The sequence below is a fragment of the Theropithecus gelada genome, chromosome 10, assembly GCF_003255815.1.
Source record: "Theropithecus gelada isolate Dixy chromosome 10, Tgel_1.0, whole genome shotgun sequence".
NCBI classification, from domain to species: Eukaryota; Metazoa; Chordata; class Mammalia; order Primates; family Cercopithecidae; genus Theropithecus; species Theropithecus gelada.
In genome coordinates this window covers 2552032-2573597 of record NC_037678.1, presented here as the reverse complement: position 1 = coordinate 2573597, position 21566 = coordinate 2552032, and positions in this window count along the sequence as shown.

Sequence of the window (21566 nt, the reverse complement as noted above, 5' to 3'; positions counted from 1 at the left end):
TGACCTGCAATATGCAGTCTCTGTCAACAGTAAGAGCATCTGCCCTTGTAGCAGCCCTCATGCAGAACGAGATCTCTGACAGACGGCTAGCACATATTACTCTTAATTATCATAACTGCCAACGAGGTTGGTATCATTGCTCCTGTTTTTGGATGGGAAATCAAAAGTCCGGAGACCATACGTGATGCTTCCCAGGTCACCCAGCCGCAAATGGGAATGTGTTTGAACTGCCAAGGGTATATATGAATGTGAGTGTTGATGGGGGCTTCACAGTCTGTTGATACTTTTCCATGTAACCCTCACTGATCACCACTGGCTGGTGTTTATCGGGGCTTGCATATATCCAACAGAAGAGGTGGACGAAGTCAGCATGTGGGCTTTTAAAAAAATTAGCATTTAAATAAAGGAAACAGTCATAAATGTTGTTCACCAGTAGTAACTCACTCAGCTCTGCTTAGGAAACATCACTTGGACACTTATTATGAGCAAGGTGGTCTATGAGGGGTTAAGGTTGTCAGGTTAGGCAAGGTACCTTTATGACAGAAAACACACAGAAATTCAGATTGGGCATCTATGATGTGCCTCCTATAGATACAGAAGTGAATGCAGCTAGGACCGGTCAAAATGTTATATTTTCGGGGACAGGTAGTTTGCTCAACTTAGCTGTTTACTAGTCCTAATGTGTTAGGACTGAGTGGCAGCTAGATTTCCTCGTGTAAGTATGGCCTCTTCCCATGCCAAAGAAATGCCGTAAAGACCAAAAATCATCTCAGATTTGGAAGCTCTTTGAAATGTATGCAGTGCTAAACAATGCAAGCCATGGTTATTTTGCTTGAGATATTTTCCTGTCTGTAGTTCACAGCTGAATAATATTCACAGGGGTTTTTTCACCTTTGTGAGTATTATAGGCATAACTCGCAAAACTGCAAATACAAGACCTTTGAATGTCAATCAGTCCACCATGCAGCCTGTGGTGTTGATGGATTATTTCGTAGAAAGTTGACTGGGCTCACTTCCTGTTGTGAGGTGAGGCTTTAGGAAGCTGAATGATTCAAGGGATGGTTGATCGGCTGAGACCATAAATTCTCAGACAAATTTCAACAGAACCTGGAGGCGCATTTGTAAATAGATGAGACTGAAAAGGAAACACAGATCCTGTCTTTGGTAGACAAATGTCTCTCTCCAAGCTAAGCATGCAAGTGCCTTACAGGGGCCTGACCTTAATTTATAGCCATGAGATAGAGCCCCAGACCTCAGAAGAGAAGGAATTTGGGCCATCTTCTTATCCAAGGCCATGTCCATCCCACATGCACAGCATCCCTAACACATAACCATTCAGCCGGTAGCAGTTATCAACTGCCGCATAACAAATGTCCCCATTCCTCGTGGCTTAGAACAACACATGCACTTGCATGATTCTGAGCTTGGTGTCCTGGTCCCTGCTGGTCTCACAGCAAGCTGGTGTCACCATCACCACCCAGGTGACAACCCTGAGTAGCCAGGTTGGTGGAGGAAGGGGCATCCCAAGCTACTGGGGTGGCTCTTTCTTGCTCCATACAGTCTCTTGTGCTCCAGGAGACTGAGAACAAGCTTTGCAATATGATGGCAGATGTGTTCTGAGAGAGAAAGCAGAAGTCATAAAACCCAAGGTCTACCCTAAGCAATCAAATGGACAAGTATGAAGAATCTCAAGACATCAAGACATGGAAATAGGCAGATGTAATGTTTATGGCCTGTGCCCTTGTAATTACACTTTTTATCTTGAGATAATTATAGAATCACATTCACATGCCATTATAGGATATATAATACAGAGAAAATTCATGTACCCTTTACTCAGTTTCCCCTACAGGCAACACCTTGCAAAATCATAGCACATTATCATAACTAGGATATTGACATTGACAGAGTCAAGTCACGGAAGATTTCTATCATCCAGCCATCCTTTGAGTCTAGGAGCTGGAAACAAACCAACAAGCCAGTGATTCCCACCAGCAACAGCATCCTCAAATGCCTTTTTGTAACCGCACCCATTCCTTCCTGCACCCCATCCTCCTCAATGCCTGGCACCACTAATCTGTTCTCTATTTCTATAATGTGGTCATTTCAAGGCTATTGTAATAATGAAATGATGGAGTATGTAACCTTCGAGGATTGGCTTTCTTTTTTTTTTTTTTTCACTCAGCATAATGCTCTAGAAATTTAGGGACGTTGTTTCTTTTTGCTACTGATAGTAGGCTATGTATGCTGATTGTTTTTTTTTTTTTTTTTTTTTTTTTTAACGATTTACTTGTTAAAAGCTATCCGGGTTGTTTTCAGTTTGTGGCGATTTTGAACAAAAAAACTCCTGTAAACATTTGTGTACAGGATTTTGTGTGAACATAAATCTTCATTTCTCTGGGATACCTACCCAGGAATACAGTTGCTGGGTTCCATGGTTAATTTTCAAGAAATTGCCAAACTGTTTTCCAGAGTGGCTCTACCATTTTACATTCCCACCAGCAATGCCTGAATGATTCGGTTTCTACGTATCTTTGACACCATTTGGTGTTGTCAATTTTTTTTTTTTTTTTTAGCCATTTTGGTAGATGTGTAATGAAATCCAAATGTGGCTTAATATTTCTTCATGTCTTCTGAATTCTAGCTAGTTTTAAAATTTTATTTGATTTGATATTTTAGAGTCAGTGTCTCTGTCTGTCACTCAGGCCAGAGCGCAGAGGTACAATTATAGCTCGCTGCAGCCTCAAACTCCTGGCCTCAAGTGATCGTCCCACGTCAGCCTCTTGAGTAGTTAGGACTACAGGTGTCCTTTTGCACTTGTGCACCACCATGCTTTGCTAACTTTTGATTTCTTTTATAGACATGAGGTCTCACTATGTTGCTCAAGCTTGTTTCCAACTCCTAGGCTCAAGTAATCCTTCCCGCTCGGCCTCCCAATGTGCTGGGATTACAGGTGTGAGCCACCATGCCTGGCCATGGAATTTTTTTTTATATGGTTGACTTTTGAGAGTTCTGTGCATTATTCTAGATACTAGAACATCTTCTTCAGCCTCTTAGCAGAGTCTTTCACAGGCTGTTTTTAATGTTGATAAAGTCAGTTATTAGCTTTTCCATTTATGTGTTATGTTTATGGTGTCAAGTCTATGAACTCTTTGCCTAACTGTAGGTCCTGAAGATTTTGTCCTATTTCTTTTCCCAAAACTGTATATTTATATGCTTTAAGGTATCTTCTTTCTACTCTCCTTTCAGAATTCTGATCACAAGAATGTTAGATTTTCTGTTACAGTCCCACTGGTCCCTGAGAGTCTATTCATTTTTTTCATTCTATTTTATTTCTCTAGTTCAGATTGGGTAATTTCTATTGGTCTATTTTCCACTTCACTGATTTTCTCCTTAATCCCCTCCATTCTGCTGTCAAGCCATCCACTGAGCTTTTCGTGTTGGTTATGGTATTTTTCAGTTCTCAATTTTTCATTTAGTTCTTTATATATCCCCTATTTCTTTGTTGAGACTTTGTATTTCTTTGTTGAGGCATTTTGTGTCTTTGTTTAAGTGTAATTGTAATTGCTCATTGAAACGTTTTTATTGTGGCTGCTTTGAAATCATTGTCAGATAGTTCTAGCATCTCTGTCTTCTAGGTGTTAGCATCTATTGATTTTTTTTTTTAATTTAGTTTGAGTTCATCTGTTCAGAGTAGAGTGGATGATTTTCCACTGAAACCTGGACATTTTTTGTATTATCTTCTGAGACTTTAAGTCTCATTTAAAACTTTGCTCTTATCTGTTTTTCTCTGATACTGCCCCAGCAGCAGAAGAGGGGCACTGCCTCACTCCTGCCAGGTGGGGAGGGAGCCTCCCAGGTCTCCACACAGCCCCTGCAACACCTGGGTTCACTGCCGGGGGTGAGAGGCCCAGCTCCTTGTGTGGTTCTTGCCTGCGTTGTGGGGGTGGCCTCATTCCTGCTGGACAATGGTGAAAATCCGACTCTTCCCTGGGCCTTCTCTGTTACCCTGATGGGCTGGGAGGGGTGCTCCATTCCTCCTCAGTAGGGGTGGAGTCTGGGGAATAGGATGCCAAAGCAAACCCTAGGGACTCACCACCCTGACACTCCCTGGGTCCTGAGGCCCCTAGTTGGCCTGCCTTTACCAGAATTTTCCCATGCCTGCTTTGTGTATAATACCCAGGGTTTTCATAATGTGTGGGGGGAGTAAGAAAAAATTCATCTTTCCAAAGCAGATGTCATTCACTATAGTAGCTTTTACAATAAGCTAAAGGTTTCTTGTCAGGATTGAAGAAATGGTGGTGGTGGTGTGTGTGTGTGTGAGAGAGAGAGAGAGAGAGAAACAGTGACAGTAACTGACCAACACAACCACAACCACCAAACACACCACATACCACACAACACACATGCCACCCACCACATATACAACACACTGCATACCACACATACACACCACACAGTACACATGTAACACACACCACACAGCACATACACACCACATAACACATATCACAAAACACTCACACCACACACACACAGACACACACACACAGCATCTGAGAGGCAATGGCAAGCATGCAGCACTGGAACTCCCCCGGGGTCCATGAGTGCTGGGAAGGAACTGGAGTCTTGTGTCTGAACCAGGCTCGGGTTGGGATGGGGCCAGCATCCATGCCAGGTAAAGCAGCTGCCAGGCCAAGGAGGCAGGGACACTGTGTGGGCCACCACTCACATCTCCTGAGGCTGCATTCCTCCACCATGTCCATGACCCAAGGATTGTCCTCTGTAGCCTGGACCTGGGAGGACTCGTGGGGATGGCTTCCTGCACTGGGACTCTGTGTGAGCAGCAGAAGTGGCCTGTGGTTGGTGTCACTGCCTCTGATGCCTTGCCCAGCTGCTGGCAGGACCCTGGCAGGAAGAGTGGCGCCTGGTCCTAGCAGGTGGGGGTGACCTCCAGAAGCCCCAGCTGAGTGTATGCACATCTTACCACAACCTGCTCTGTTCTCCGAGGCATCGTCACCCCATGCTTCCTACCTACAGGGAGGACCAGGCCACCCTGGTCAGTGAGTAGGTGAGTAGGTGATGTGTGGTGCAGGTGCCGCCTAGGGCTGGGCAGGTAGGGGCTTCTCTGCCTGTGGTCTTGGGGCTCCGCAGCCCCACTTGAGTGCAGAAGATGCCTAGGCCCTACCCTCGCCATCAGCCCACGCCCACCTGACCCTCACCTGGGCATCTGCCGTGCATCAGCTGTGATCATGGGACTGTGGCCCGGGCAGCCTCCCTGGCCCTCCAGCTGGAACTGTGGGTGGGAATGGAAGGGGCTGGGGCCTTTACCTAGGGAGTTCCTAGCCAATTCCCCAAAAAGGACCCAGAGAATATTTTGGCTTCTATTTTAGAACAAACTCCTTCCCCCCAGTGAAAATAAATACAGTCGTGTGTCGCTTAAAGACAGAATATGCTCTGAGAAATGCACCTGTGGGAGATTTTATGGCTGTGCGAACATCACAGCATGCACTCACACACACCTGAGTGGCACAGCCTCCTACACACCGAGGCTATGTGGTATGGCCAGTTGTTCCTGGGCTATGCACCTGTTCAGCGTGTGACTGTGTGAATCCTGCAGGAGACGGTAGCACAATGGCAAGTACTGTGCTATCTAAACAAAGAAAAGACACATTGAAGGTAGAGCGTCATAATCTCAGGAGATGACCTTTGTATGTGAGGTCTATTATTGAGAGAAATCTCATTTCATGGCACCTGATTGTAAGTAGTTAGGTAGATAGATAGGTAGGTAGGTAGATAGACAGATAGATAGATAGATAGATAGTTGAATAGATAGGCAAATAGATGATAGATAAATAGATAGATACATGGATGGATAGATAGATGGATGGATAGATATAGATAGATGAGAGATATAGATAGATAGATAGACGATAGATATAGATAGATAGATAGATAGACAGACATATAGATAGATAGATAGATATTGTTTCTTTTCATTGGCATTAACAGAGTCTGAAATGAGAACTACAAAAACCATCTCAGCCCCCAGCCCCCTGCCAGAAGGAACCTGAAGTTTCAGGACCAAGGAGCAGATGTGTTACCAGGAAACTTAACCCCCAAACCAGCCTCACACCCAGCCTGTGTTTAGTGGAGCTGGCTCAAAAAAAAAAAAAAAAAAAAAAAAAACCATAATAAAGCAGGGATGGTGGGGGATGCTAATGGCTTGAGTATCTGCTGGAAGCATGAGTAATCACGGCTCAGTGAAGTGACACTGAAATGTTGTTTTCCCTTTATTGTCATTAACGTTGATAGCGGCGACAATCCCCAGTCCTGTGTTTCCGTGACGTGCAGCGTGTCAGAACTCCCAGACCTTTACCAGCAGCCGTTCTGTGCAGTGCGCAGAGCAGTGGGTGGGAGAAGGCGTCTCAGGTCCTCATCCCAGGGCTTGGCAGGAAAACGGGGCTGGATCGAATTCAGGAGACCAGCTCCCTCTTCCTGTTTCTGCTCCCCTTTACCCAGGCAGCCTTGGGTGAGACATGGGTCCTCCCAGAACCTCAGTGTCATCCTCTGTAAAATGAAGGAGTTGGACGCCACCCTTAGGCCAGTCTTTCTGGTTATGATATTCTGTGTTTGAGCCACTAACTGAATAACTGAAGTCAGACAAGTTCCCATTGTCTAAATTATCTTAAAAATCTCAGACTGTGAAGCTGAACAGATGGATGAATTTAATAAATGCATAAGGACTGTTGCTATGGCAGTTTCTGGATCTGTAAAATGGGTTTTATAATGACCTCTTGGGGCATTCAAAGATTCAAAGCAATGACATTTTCAAAGCACTCAGCTCAGTGCCAGGCACATGGTAGACAGGAAATGAAAGTCAGCTGTTGTTCAAACTGGATTCATGTCCAGGCCCTGCCACCAAATCACCAGGTAGTTCCCCCGTGAGAGAGCGTAAATTGTGCCCAGTCTCCCCGGTCCCCAGTCCGGCGAGGGTTCTGAACACAGCGAGTCTGGGGACGTCTGTTCAGGAGCTGAGCTCTGGTCTCTAAGCTTCATTCTGGGCTGAGCTGGCTGTGAGACCCCAGCTGCGTCAAACCACCTGTTTGTCCAGTGACGGTCCCAAGGAAAGAGGGCGTTAGGTCTCACCCCAGGGCCTCCCCGCCCACCAGCCTGCTGGGGGATGATGGTTTCAGTGGTTTATTCACAATCACAGTGATGTTCCCTCTCTGCCTTTCCCCACAGCAGGGTGTGGCAGTGACACTGCTCCATGGAACACCTGAAACATTTTCCTTTTCTTTGAGACAGAGTCTCACTCTGTTGCCCAGGCTGGAGTGCAGTGGTGCAATCTCAGCTCGCTGCAACCTCCGCCTCCCGGGATCAAGCGATTTTCCTGCCTCAGCCTCCCAAGCAGCTGGGATTATAGGCACGTGCCACCACACACATATTTTGTTTTTGTTTTTGTTTGTGTTTGTGTTTGTGTTTTTAGTAGAGATGGAGTTTAGCCATGTTAGCCAGGCTGGTCTCAAACTCCCGACCGCAGGTAATCCACCCACCTCGGCCTCCCAAAATGCTGGGATTACAGGCGTGAGCCACTGCGCCCGGCCACCTGAAATACTTTCAGTCCCCAACTTCTGTACTTCTGCTTTTGCAGAATGGCGACCATTCAGTGACCAGAACTCAGGTCTCCTGAACCAGTGTCCCAGACGTCACTATGCTCGGGACACTTGCTGTACAAGGAACCGGGAGACGGGGCAGAATTCACCCTCTCTCACAGGGGAGCAAAGTTGCTCAGCAATTTGGTGGCAGGGCCTGGACATGAATTCAGCTTGAACAGCCCCTGACTTTGATTTCCTGCCTACATGTGCCTGGCACTGAGCTGACTGCTTCGAAGGTCTCCCTGCTTTGAATGTTATAAGCCATTTCTTCCCATTATAAAAATACATAGAAGATAGTCTAAGAAACCCATGAATTTGTGCTAGGGAGTGGATTCAGAACTCAGGAGCCCAGGAAGGTGAGCTCCTGGGCGACTCCAAGAACCAGGATCCTCTCCTGGCCTCCACTCTGCATTTGACAGTGAGCAGCCTCCCAGAAATCTTTCTGCCAAAGCCGCGTCCACCCCTGGTGTGGGCTTCCAGGTCTGGGCAGAGAGGACCTTCGGACTTCCTCAAGGCCTGTGCCTGGTAGCAGCCTCATCACCAGCTCCTAGCTTTTTCTGTTTGAATGTGTACGAGTGATGCTCTCTGACGCCCAAATGCTCTCTTCTCGATGCTTGGTGTCAGTTTTAAATTTGATTTCCCTGACATCGAGCTTTGGACATATGATGAGAGTTACCGCTAAGTGTGGGATGCAGCTCAGGAGATATCCTCATTAAAAACGTCAGTCCGCGCATACACACGGCTCCTCTCTTCATGCTCCTTCCCGAAAAGAAGCCCAGGCAAGATGTATTATTATTCTTTCGCTGTCGTTGCTACTCCTGTCTTTCCCTTCGCACACTGAGGCTCGGCGTTGTCTGTTCTGGGGGAACGCCCTCCTCTTCCTGAGCTGGAGGTAGATCTGTCTCATTTCTTGTAGTGGGTTGAATGGTGATCCCCCGAAAACCATGTCCACGTTGTAGCCCCTGGGACCTGTGAATTTGAGTTTAATTTGGTGAAAAGGTGTCTGCAGATGCAATTAAGAATCTCGTGGGCCAGGCGCAGTGGCTCACACCTGTAATCCCAGCACTTTGGGAGGCTGAGGCAGGTGGATCACCTGAGGCCAGGAGTTCGAGGCCAGCCTGGCCAACATGGTGAAACCCCATCTCTACTAAAAATATAAAAACTAGCTGGACGTGGTGGCGCATGCCTGTAATTCTAGCTACTCGGGAGGCTGAGGCAGGAGAATCTCTTGAACCTGGGAGGCAGAGGTTGCAGTGAGCTGAGATTGTGCCATTGGACTCCAGCCTGGGCAAGAGAGCAAGATTCTGTCTCAAAAAAAAGAAATAAAGAAAAAAAAAAGTCTTGTGATGAGCTCCTCTGGATTAGGGTGGACCCTAAATCCAGTGACAAGTGTCCCTAGAAGAGACGGGGAGAAGCATCAGGGAGGTCACGTGACTATGGAGACAGAGATCGGGCTGGTGCTTCGACAGTTCTGGAACACCCAGAAGCTGGAACGGGGCCTGGAACAGACGTTCCCTCAGAGCCTGCAGACAGGGCCAACCCTGCCTTCACCTCCATTTGGGGCTTCCAGCCTCCAGAGCTGTGAGAGGGTCCACGTCTGTCGTTTTAACGCCACCCCGTTTGGGTTAATTTATTAGGGCAGCTGTCGGTAACTAACACATCCCGAAGCCACAGCCTGGGAGCTTCTCACTCTTGGAAGTGCCTGCCGGCTTCTCCACGGCTCCACTGGGCTGGAACAGGCTGCGGGGAACGGTCGTCTCTGCTCAAGGTGGGTACTCGGGGGCTGTTGCCTCTGTGCTCAGTCCATGCTAAGGACAAAGCCAGAGACTGGCTCCTGCGCCCGGCCCCGCCCCAGTGATGGTCCTGGATCGCTCTCCCGCGCTGCTGGTGGCCTCTTCCTTTTGTAGGCCCTACAGCCTTCCTGACTGTGGGGCTGAGAACTGCGTCAGCACGAACCAATCCTATCTGCGTCCTAAGCTGTTAGTGAGATGCTCCAACTCCTGATCCCCTCAGCAGTAGACGACATCGTCCTCATGGCCGCCTTGCTTGTGCTGAGACCCTCATGTGGGAAGAAATTTAAATCTCTTCTACAAGGTCACATGTTGGGAGGAGCCATGCAAGGCTCAGCTGACCCATAGATGCCCTTACTGAAGCCTGAGGCCTCTGCCAGGGCTGGATGCAGGTAGGGAGCTCACAGCAGGGCACCTCTGGAGCCTGGCCTGCCCATGTGATGCAGGGATGCACCTGTAGGCCAGCACAGGCTACCCAGCTCCTGCAGGGAGCAAGTGGGAAGGTCCAGACCCCTGGCCCGGGAGTGAGAGCCTAATACAGTGTCCCTGCCAATTATGAGAACATTCTCCTTTAATTAATTCCAAATACTTACCTTTGAAAACTCATCATTGCCACTTCGGCAGAAGATATACATCCTTATGCTTCTCAGTATGGAGACTTGGGACAGGTTCTGGAGAAAGGTGATGAGAGTGAAATTAAAAAGGGTGCATTTTAGAAACTGTGATATTTAAGAGGCAATTTGTCCTCCAACAGAAAATTTGACATTTTAAAGCCACTTTCGATTTTTCTAAAATAAAAAAAAAAAGTCTATTCTTGCCTAGAGAGGAAAATGTATAAAACTGTGAGATATTTGCCTAGAGAAAATCACATTTTCATTTTCTCTCTTTGAGAAGTTGAATTGCAAGAGGAAAGGTAAGGTTCTGCCAAGGCTGCAGGTGGGAAGGGGGTGAGGAGGAACCAGCACTGAGGCCTGCCCAAAGGCTCACCTTCACGGAAAGCTCAGAGCGGAGCTGCTGAGTGGCTGGCCCTGGAAGTGCTATTTCCCTGAAATGAGATATTGAACAGTCTTAGTGGATTAGAGCCCCACAGTTGGAAATTTTCACAAAATGCTCTGACTATGAGAGGCTCTGGCGTTATGGCGCAGATCTTGTGGCTTGTTTTGTTATTGCTTTCTGTTTGCTTTTTTTTTTTTTTTTTCTCCTGCTTTTAGCCATCTATGAAGGTCCTGCAGAGGAACAGCCTGTGGTTCCAGGAGCATGCATGGTGACAAGGCGCTTTGTCTTGTAGCTGGAGACAGCTGTGTCCACAGACCCCGGGCATGCAGATTTTAGAAGAGCACATGGCAGCGTTTCTTATGATTTTCTGTGGATGAGAGAATACCCTTGGAGGTCATCATCCCGAGGTGTCCAGGGGGCAGGGAGGCACAAGGGTAGGGGTGTGGGCTTTGGATTTAGGAGTTAAGCTGCATGACCTTGAGCCTTCCTCAGTCCTGCTCATGCACACACTCTCCTCTGAACAACATGGAAAATGACACCAACTTGCTGCAGTTTCTGTCAGGGTTGGAAGGCGTGTGCACATCCCCTGCCATGGCATCCTCAGCAACAAGAAGTCACCATGTTGGCCGGGCACGGTGGCTCACACCTGTAATCCCAGCACCTTGGGAGGCTGGGTAAGAGGATCACTGGAGGTTAGGAGTTCGAGACCAGCCTGGCCAACATGGCAAAACTCATCTCTACTAAAAATACAAAAATTAGCCAGGTGTGGTGGCGGGCTCCTGTAATCCCAGCTACTTGAGAGACTGAGGCAGGAGAATAGCTTGAACCTGGGAAGTGGATGTTGCACTGAGCAGAGATTATACCATTGCACTCCAGCCTGGGAGACAGAGCAAAATACTGTCAAAGAAAGAAAGAAAGAAAGAAAGAAAGAGAGGAAGGAAGGAAGGAGGAAGGAAGGAAGGAAGGAAAGAAAGAAAGAAAGAAAAAGAGAGAAAGAAAGAAAGAAAGAAAGAGGAAGGAAGGAAGGAAGGAGGAAGGAAGGAAGGAAGGAAGGAAGGAAGGAAGGAAGGAAGGAAGGAAGGAAAGAAAGAAAGAAAAAGAGAGAAAGAAAGAAAGAAAGAAAGAAAGAAAGAAAGAAAGAAAGAGGAAGGAAGGAAGGAGGAAGGAAGGAAGGAAGGAAGGAAGGAAGGAAGGAAGGAAGGAGGAAGGAAGGAAGGAAGGAAGGAGAGAGAGGAAGAAGGGAGGGAGGAGGCAAGGAAGGAGAGAGGAAGAAGGAGGGAAGGAAGGAGAGAGAGAGGAAGAAGGAGGGAGGGAAGGAAGGAAGGAGGAAGGAAGGAAGGAAGGAAGGAAGGAAGGAAGGAAGGAGGAAGGAAGGAAGGAAGGAAGGAGAGAGAGGAAGAAGGGAGGGAGGAGGCAAGGAAGGAGAGAGGAAGAAGGAGGGAAGGAAGGAGAGAGAGAGGAAGAAGGAGGGAGGGAAGGAAGGAAGGAAGGAAGGAAGGAAGGAAGGAAGGAAGGAAGGAAGGAAGGAAGGAAGGAAGGAAAAAGTAGTCTTGTGCTTTGATCACATGTGGGTGGGATTGAGACCTGGCTGATGCTCACACCTGAAGGTAGATAAACGCTGTCGCTTTTGAAAGGAGAAATCACTCTGGTCCTCCACTGGGCAGTGCTCTTGGGACTCCCACTGACAAATATCTGTTGGGTGTCATGTCTGTGTGCATAGCAGAGGCCCCTGGAGCATTCAGAGTGAAAATCCCCAGAGAACATTCCAGGGTGGCTAGGCTGGAAGCATAGACCACAAGAAAAAAAGGGGTGCACACTGACCCCCAGAAACATGGGAGAGTAGGTTAAAGAAATTGTTCGTTTCTGTTCAATGTCGTCATCAAATCCTGTCTCTACTAAAAACACACAAAGCAAAGAGGGGACATCTGTAAAATGTGCAAATATTATTCAGCCTCAAAAAAGAAGGAGATTCTACCATTTGTCTTAATGTGGGTGAATCTGGAGGACATTGCTAAGTGAAATGAGCCAGGCACAGAAAGGTATTAATAACAACTATACAATCACACTCGTATGTGGAATCCAGGAGAGTCAAACTCAAAAGCAGAGAGTAGACTGGTGGTTCCCAGAAGCTGGGGTGGGACAGGGAAGGGCAGATGCTGGTCGAAAGAATCAGCCAGATGAGAGGAATAGGTTCTGGAGATCCATCGCCCAGCACTGTGACTACACTTTATCGTTACATATTGTATATTCCAAAATCACTAAAAGAGTGGATTTTAAATGTTCTCGCCACAAAGAAATGGAAGCTATGTGAGGTGGTGGCTATCTGAATTTAGCCTGACTTGATCATTCCACAATGTATACATATATAGAAACATTACATTGTACCTCATGCACATATACAATTGTTTGTCAAATTTAAAATAAAACGTTTTTTAAAGAAAGGCTGCACAGGCCGTATCAGAAGCTGCATGGTTGGACCTGGGTTACCAATTCTCTAGCCCAACACTGGACAAGGGTGTGTTCCAGAAGGATGGTTAGTGCAGCAGCGGATGCTGTGGTTCAGTGGGGAGAGCACTGATCCAGGCAGCCTGGGCCCTTTCCTTACCCTCCTGGCCCCGTGGTGGTTGCTCTCACCTGTGAATGGGATGCTGTTTCCACCTTCCTCCCAGGGAGGTGGAGAGGATGAAGCCAGGGGGCCCATGTAACATCCTTAGAATGGGTCCTGTTCCATGGCAGGGGCTCCAGAGCATCCATGTTGAAAGCAGATCCCTGTACTTGGACCCCAAATTGGCCTCAGCATGACTGGAGAGAAATAGGAAGGAAGACTGCATGGAGGGAAGCCTGCTGTGTTAAGCTGGGTTTTGTGTTGCTATAAAGGAATAGCTGGCAGGGTGAGTGGCTCACGCCTGTAATCCCAGCACTTTAGGAGGCCGAGGCGGGCAGATCACCTGATGTCAGCCTGGCTAATATGGCGAAACCCCTTCTCTACTAAAAACACACACAAAATTAGCTGGTGTGGTGACATGCACTTGGAATCCCAGCTACTCAGGAGGCCGAGGTAGGACAATCGTTTGAACCTGGGAGCCGGAAGTTGCAGTGAGCCGAGACTGCATCACTGCACTCCAGCCTGGGCAACAGAGCGAGACTTTTTCTCAAAAGCAAAAAAAAGGAATACCGGAGGCTGGGTAATTTATAAAGAAAAGAGGTTTATTTGTCTCATGGTTCTGCAGGTTGTACAGGAAACATGGCGCCTGCACCTGCTCCTGGTGAAGCCTCAGGAAGCTTCCAATCATGATGGGAGAGGACAGAGAGCAGGTGTATCACAGGGTGACACAGGAAGAAAGACAGTGGCCAGGGGAGGTGCCACACCCTTTTAAACAACCAGATCTCACAGAAACTCAGAGCACGAACTCACTCAGTACCTCAAGGATGGCACCAAGCCATTCATGAGGGATCCCCCATGACCCAAATAGTTCCCAAAAGGCCCCGACCTCCAACATTGGAGGTCACATTTCAACATGAGATTTGGAAGGGACAAATATCCAAGCCCTATCACCTGCCATGTTTCCGGGCTGGGGCGAGATGTGGCTGTCTGTGGGTTCAGTAGACTCTGCGGTTGTTGGGGTGGATGGACGTCCCCTGGGAGGAGGGGTCATTGGCTGCACCCCGGCCAGGCCAGCCCAGGTTAAGTGACAGACACTAGCTGACTCAGCATTCAGAGGGGAGCCACTAGGCTAGTGAGAGGTGAGGAAACCAAGTCAGGTGTGTGAGGGTTGGGGGAGCTGGAGAGAAAAGTCTCGGGCAGAACCACTGGGTTCAAAGAACAAGGATGCTCTGGTCCAAAGCCAGGACCTCAGATCAAACGTCGGAGGCAGTCATTCAAGCTAGAGGAGAGCTTGGGTCCACACTGCCCTGCCGTGGAGAGAGTTGCCCCAAAGCTTCATGTTCATGCTGTTGGGCCTGGCGCAGTGACCAAGAGTGTGGCGTCTGGAACCAGACCCCTGAGATGTAATCCCACTCCACCATACAGCACCAAGCAGACCTTGGGTAGTTTAGCCAAAGCCTCTGACTCTCGGTTTCTCATCTCAAAATAAGATTGTTGGGAAGATTTCATGAGGTCACCCATGCAAGACAGTTGTCATAGTGCCCAGTCCGTTTTAAGCTGGTGATTTTGCATTCAGGTGGAGACTGCCGGTCACCTGCCAGGAAACCTTGGCAGGTGGTTCCTGTGACAGTGTGGGAGAGTCAGGCTCCAAGCCCTTCCAGCTCTGATGTTCCAAGAAGCTACAGGCCCCGATGGCAGCTTCAAAGCATGTTCCCACATATCCTCTCCTAAAAATGTCAAAAAAACCAGAATCAGTCTGCAGGGTTTCCAGGGGAAATGGACGTGGACTCTGCAGTCTTGCCTGGTGATGATGCACTATAGATTTAGCCCAAAAGGCCCTGTGCCTCGCAGCCTCTGGATGCACGGTGGTTTCTGGAAGGACTCCCCATCTTGCTCTCCTTCCACCGCATCTGAGTCAGGTGGGGCTGTTGCCTACTTACAGGACGGCACCCGGCTCCTACCTGGGCTCTCATCACTTGTTTCTTCAAAGGCTTCCAGAAAGATCTTTCCACATCTCAACTCTGATCAAGTCACTCCCTGCTCAGCAGCCCTTGCTGGGCCTCTCCCATCTGGGAGTCAAAAGGTGGGAGTCTCCCACCTTTTCAGCTTAGCCTGGGAGTGCCTTCCTCGTGCTCCAGACAACATGCTCACTCTCTCCCAATTCTGAAAGTCCAGACACACCCAGAGCTTTCTGGACCCCCGACTTCCACTTACAGAGTTGCTTCCACTCTTGAAGGCCCAGCATAAGCATCAACTTCTTCAAAAACATCTTGGAATCTAAAACTCCCTCCCACAATTTACCTCTGAACCTCACTGATCCATACTTTTTTATTTTATTTATTTATTTATTTATTTTGAGATGCAGTTTTGCTCTTGTTGCCCAGGCTGGAGTGTAATGGCACGATCTCGGCGCACTGAAACCTTTGCTTCCTGGGTTCAAGCAATTCTCCTGCCTCAGCCTCCTGAGTTGCTGGGATTACAGGCGCACACCACCACACCCGGCTGATTTTTTGTTGTCGTTGTTGTTGTTTTTATTTTTAGTAGAGGCAGCGTTTCTCTTTGTTGGCCAGGCTGGTCTCAAACTCCTGACCTCAGGTGATCCACCCGCCTCAGTCTCCTGAAGTGCTGGGATTACAGGCATGAGCCCCCGCGCCCGGCCTTCATTGATTCCTATTTGCAAACCTCAGAGCATTTGTTTCACTTGCCTGGTGTCAGCCTGCGTGTGCAAAGCCATCCCCTGGGATACCCATCTGTCTTCTCTGCATCTCTTCTTGATCCTGAAATATGCCTCTTGCCTGCAAAGATTCAGTAGACATTTGTTGGATAGAATCAGGTCATTCCCTTTCCCTCTTGTTAGATGATAGGAGCCCTGACTGTAGGAAGTGTGTCTGCTGCTTCTCCTACTTCCCCCAGTGTGTTTCTGGGATGAAGACAGGTGACGAATAAAAGCTAATAATACATAGTTACCATTATCAGGTACCCAAAGGCTTCACATATGCTAGCCCTGGCTATTCAGCCAGCCAGTGGGGTAGGCTGGTTTCCATTTTATGGCTGTGGAGGGTGAGCAGCACCCATTTCTGCTGCTTTCCCCTGATCAAAGAACCCATGAATGCGGGTTGATTCACTGAGGCAAATCCGCATACACTTGGCCTCACGTCCTGTGTTCTCTCCACTACTCCTCATTGGCACTCACAAGGAACCCAGGCCCCAGCCACTGCCCAGGAGCTCTGCTGGGTGCTGAGTGGGGCTTTGCCCGTGAGATACACAGGACCCATGTTGACTCGGTCCATAGCTGTTCCCCCACGGTCTGGCCCAGGCTTGGCGCAGAGTAGGTCGTTAATCAAAATTTTTAAACGTGCAAATAAATAGGCAGCAGAGAGAGCTCAAGCAGGGACAAGCAAGAAGAGCGAGTTAGCATGAAGAATGAAATGAAAACCCCGTGAGTCTGAACTGCAGATGTTTTAATATGAACAGCCCTCAATGGGAAGCACTGACTCATCACAGAAGTACAAAAAAAAAAAAAATTCTGGGCAATGCCGACGCAGGAAAAACCATTTAGCGTGAAATAGGAAGGGAGGAGGAACTAGCAGCAGGCATGGCACAGAAATGAAGGAAGGGGTGAAATTATAGGAAACCCAAGTGCGTTATCCTGAAAGAGCTCATGGACAATTTCAGAAATGAGCAAGGCACTTCCATTCTGGATATTTACGGAAGAGGCAGGGACGTCTCTCCCAGGCAGAGCATCGGGAACAAGGCTGAGGGACCGTGTGGAGAGAGAAGATACCTGGCTCCACCCTTTGGCCTCTGTGACCCTCGATTTCATGAGGGTGCCCAGAGCCAGCAACTGCTGTAGCCGCAAACCCTTATACTAATTCCACAATAAGACGGAGATAATTGCCGCAAACACGCCTGTACCTGTCAGTCTCCGCCGTGCTCAGGGGTTCCTGAAGCTCTCTCTTGTCATTAAAGACAGCTTAGCGTCCAGTTGCTCAGAAATATACACGGGTGCTTCTGAGCAGAGCAGAGTGGAGCTGCCGGTCCCTGGCCGGCTGGAGACAGCACCTCTGGTCTCACTCCGTATTTCTGCTTATTTTATCTCCCTGCCTGTCTGCCCTTTCCTAGGACAAGCTCCGCGTCCAGAAGTCTATCTTGATTAATGGCATTTTACCTGGACCTCTCTTCTGTGGTTGTTTTCTCCTTGATACTAGAAGTGTGTGTGTGAGATTGTGTATAAGTGTGTGGTTGTGTGTATGTGAGTGTGGGCAAGTGTGCTTGTGTGCATGTGTGTGTGTTTGTGAGCGTATGTGTGAGAATGGGTGTGCGTGTGTGTGTGTGTGTGAGAGAGTATGTAAATGTAAGTGTATGTGAGAATGTATGTGTGAGTGCCTGTGAATGTGAGTGAAAATGTGTGATTATGTGTGTGTACGTGTGTGTGGGGGGGGTGTCTGTGAGTGTGTGAGTATGTATGTGTGTGTGAATTTGAGTGTGTGAATGCGTGCAAGTGTGGGTGTGTGTGTCTGTGAGTGTATGTGTGAGAGAGCATGTGTGCATCTGAGAGTATGTAAATGTATGTGTGTATGTGTGAGTATGTGAATGTGAGTGAAAATGTGATTGTGTATATACGTGTGTGGGGGGTGTCTATGAATGTGTGAGAGTGACTGTAGATGTGTGTGAATGTGTGTGTGAATGTGAGAGTATGTGAGTGTATATGTGTGTGTGTATGTGTGTGAATGTGACTGAAGAATGTGTGAGCGTATGTATATGTGTGTGAGTGTGTGGGGGTGTCTGAGTGTGTGAGTGTGTGACAGTATGTGAGTGTATGTGTGAATGTGTGTGAATGTGTGTGTGAATGTCAAAGTATGTATTCGTGTCAATGTGTGTGAATGTAAGAGTATGTGAGTGCATGTGTGTGTGAATGTGAGTATGTGCATACACGCACTCGAGAACAGTCCAGGAAATTAATCCCTGGATGAGAGATTCTAGGGCACCACTTGCAGAAGGCATTCTGCTCAGAGAATGGCCTCCATTTTTCTAGGAATGGACCCGTTCCGCTATCAGAGGCACCAGCTACAGCTGTGGCTGCCCCGTCCTTTGGTGAATGTACAACGACGCTTCTTGGCATGAGATGCAGACAGGCCCACACTTTGGGAAAGTGGCCAGAACCCAAGATGTATGTATTTCTTTCCTCGCTAATAAGAAACCGGAGATCTAACCATGATGTCATAAGAATGATTGTTTAGAGGCCTGGAATGAGACCATCTAATTACCAGTCCAACCTGACTCACTGGTCCTTTCAAATCCAACAGTGTTTCTTAAAATAAATGCCGAAAATGACTTCATTCAGGGAAAGGCAGGTTGTAGCCATTTAATTATGGCTATAGATTAATGAATGAATAAAATATGCTCTGGCTAAATTGTGGGATTATTTTCCAATTTTTCCCTGGAAAGTAGTATTCCACTGATCTCAGCTGGGACGTGGGATTTTGTCCTAAGCAAAGGATGGCTTTGTGAGTGCAGAAGGACAAAAGAAAACCAAAGATCTCTCATTGACACCAGGGTGGGGAAGGGCAGGCACCCACCCTCACCTGTCAGTTGAGGCCTGGGGTCCGGGTGCCTGCTCCGATGCCACAGGGAGCCGTTCTGTAAACTACACCTGTGCTGGGAGCCTAACCGACACCAAGCCTTAGATCAGATGCCTCCATATTCCATTTCATTCATTTCTCACATCATATTTGGAATGGATAGTAACGTCCTAGCTTTACTGCTACAGAAATTGAAGTGCAAAAGGACTCATCTAGGCTCACGTAGCTCGTGTCAGAGCCAAAATCTGAACTCAGTCACCAGACTCCAAAAGATTCTTCCTAAAATAATGCAGCTCCTGCTCGCAGATGCAAAACCTTTGCTAGAGAAAAAGTGGAGAGAAGGCGATGATGTTAAATCGTGTATCAGACAAAGACACTCATGGAGGCCCAGTCTGTGAGAATATCTGAATGGTGCAGGGAACACACAGAAGAACAAGACTCAGCTCTGCCCTCACGTAAGCACCGTCTAATGGGGAACTCAACGGAGACCAATGCATCCCCACGACACTAAAGGGATCATGAAAAATTAATAGAATTATGTGTCCTGCAAACAGCAAGGACAGGAACATTCATATCTGACAGTTGCAGGGAAGTTTTTCCAAAGGATAAGTTGCTCTTGCTGGCTGGGTTATGAAGGAGAATTGAAATTTGACAGATGGAGGTTTGGAAAGCCCTGTAGAGGGGGAGAGAGAGAGAGAAGCGGGTGGTGTGAGCAGTGTGGGCGGGCGGCGAGAGACGAGGGCAGATTTGGGCCTGTGTAAGAGCCACACTCATGAGGGGCTCAAGCCCACCCCATCCCAGGTGACCTCCGGGGAGTAAAAGTGCTCCCAGGTCACGCGTGCCAGGACGCTCAGTGACAGATCCAGAGATCTGCAGGCAGGCCACTCCTTCCCCTGACAGTGAGTCCTGAGCACCTGTGAAGAGCCAGTGCTGGGCCTGACGCGAGGCTCCTTTTCTAGAGAGTCACCTCAAGCGAGGATAGCACAGGGAACGCTGGACACAGGAGGACACCCAGAGGGCCCAGGAAGGCACCTGAGCTGGGAGCTCAAGGCAGGAGAGGAAATAGGCAGTGAGGGAGAAGGCTGTTTTTCTGGGACAAAGGAGTCACACCTGCAGAGGCACCTGAGAGAGAAAGGACCACGAGCAGCCAAGGGCAGGCGGCACGCAGAGCTCCGGCAGGAGACGGAGGAGAGGGTGGCGAAGCCACAGTTCCTGCAGTGTGGCCCGGGCTGGGCAGTGGGAGGTGCCCGACACCATGGGAGCTGCCAAGAGGGCAGCTGCGTGGTCAGATGTTTGTCCCACAAAGGACAGCCATACAAGGGTTGGAGGGAGGTGGGGAGATCCACTTCAGGCTGTGATGTTGGCTTAGGCTGGAGGGGAAAGAGCCTGGAGCTGGGGCAAACCTGGAGTTGTCCAGGAGACGACACTGAATTAGTGTCTGGGGTCAGATCCACAGATGGCAGGATCAACGCCTGTGGCTGGCTGGGTGAGGAAGAGAGGGGTGGGAGTGGCGCATGAGCTCTCCGAGGCCCCCGCCAAGGCAGCTCCACTCCCAAGTATGGGGCTGGCAGGAGTGTCAGGATGAAGGGAGGATGGTGAGTTGGTTAGTTAAGTTTGAGCTGGTTGAGTTGAGATGTCTGCGTGGAACCAGGTTCTAACATCACGAGGCAGTTGGTAGATGGCCTGTGAGGTGAGGGGATCCAAGGCTTGGAAACAAAGATTTGGGAGCAGTCACAGCCTGGCTGAGAAACTCACCCCAAAACAGCATGTCCCATCTGCTCCAGTCCACCCCAAAACAAGAAGAAAGATGTATTTAAAGAGATAGAAAAGATCCGTGTCATTATCAGATAAGCAACAAATGAAAATTGTATGAGCAGACAGACGCTTAAGGATTTCTTGGAAAAATAAAACTGATGGAGTAGGATTCCCAGAGAAACTTAATCAGAGAAAAGTAGAACACCCAAAATATGTTTTTAAAAAAGGCTGTTTTATTTCCCCTAAAGAAAGTTACAGAGAAACTACAAGGGGAGAGACAACCAAGAAAGGATCGAGGGGGAAGGAGAGGGAAAGGGCTTGGTGGAGGGGGAGAGCCCTGTGCAAATGTCAAGGTGTAAAAGAATATTTGGACTTAGGATTCCCTCCTCCCAGCCTGGTCCCATTGCTTCTGCAAAGCTGCAGAGATAGTTGCAGCCAGGTAGAAGCCCCAGGGAGTTCTTTCCAAACAAAGTAAACTTCCCACCTGGAGAGAACCTTCAGGGTAAAGAGAAGGTTGTGGGGGAGGGCGGGAAGCAGGCCAAGTCCAGGCCAGCTCCTGCCCAGCAAGAGCACCAGCAGGGAGCACTCCCAAAAGACAGGCAGCCACTGACCGGATGAGGCACAGGCTAAATTCACCAGGATGGGCGCTTCTCCGAGTCTCAGGTACAGGAAGGTCCTAAGGTGGGCTCTGTGGCCAGAGGAGCAGGGCAGGGTCCTCATGAACCAGCATCCCCACCCTGGCTTCTACACCTGGCTACTCAGAGTGTGGGCTGTGGACCAGCAGCCTGACCTCCCCCGGGAGTGTGTTGGTTCTGCATGACCTAAGCCCAGCACCCACGTTTCAGCAATATCCCCTATCCTCTCCGAGCCCTGTGCACAGTGAGGATTGGGAGGCATAGCTGATGTGGACCACGGCCCCGGGTGGAGTCAGTTGGAGAAACTCACACTCCCTTAGGGGAAGCAGCTTTATAGAAGGTCTGGTGGAAAAGGATATGAACAAACGTTTCTCAAAAGAAGACGTTTATGCAGCCAACAAACATATGAAAGAAAGCTCATCATCACCAGTCATTAGAGAAATGCAAATCAAAACCACAATGAGGTACCATCTCACACCAGTTAGAATGGCAATCATTAAAAAATCAGGGGACAACAGATGCTGGAGAGGATGTGAAGAAATAGA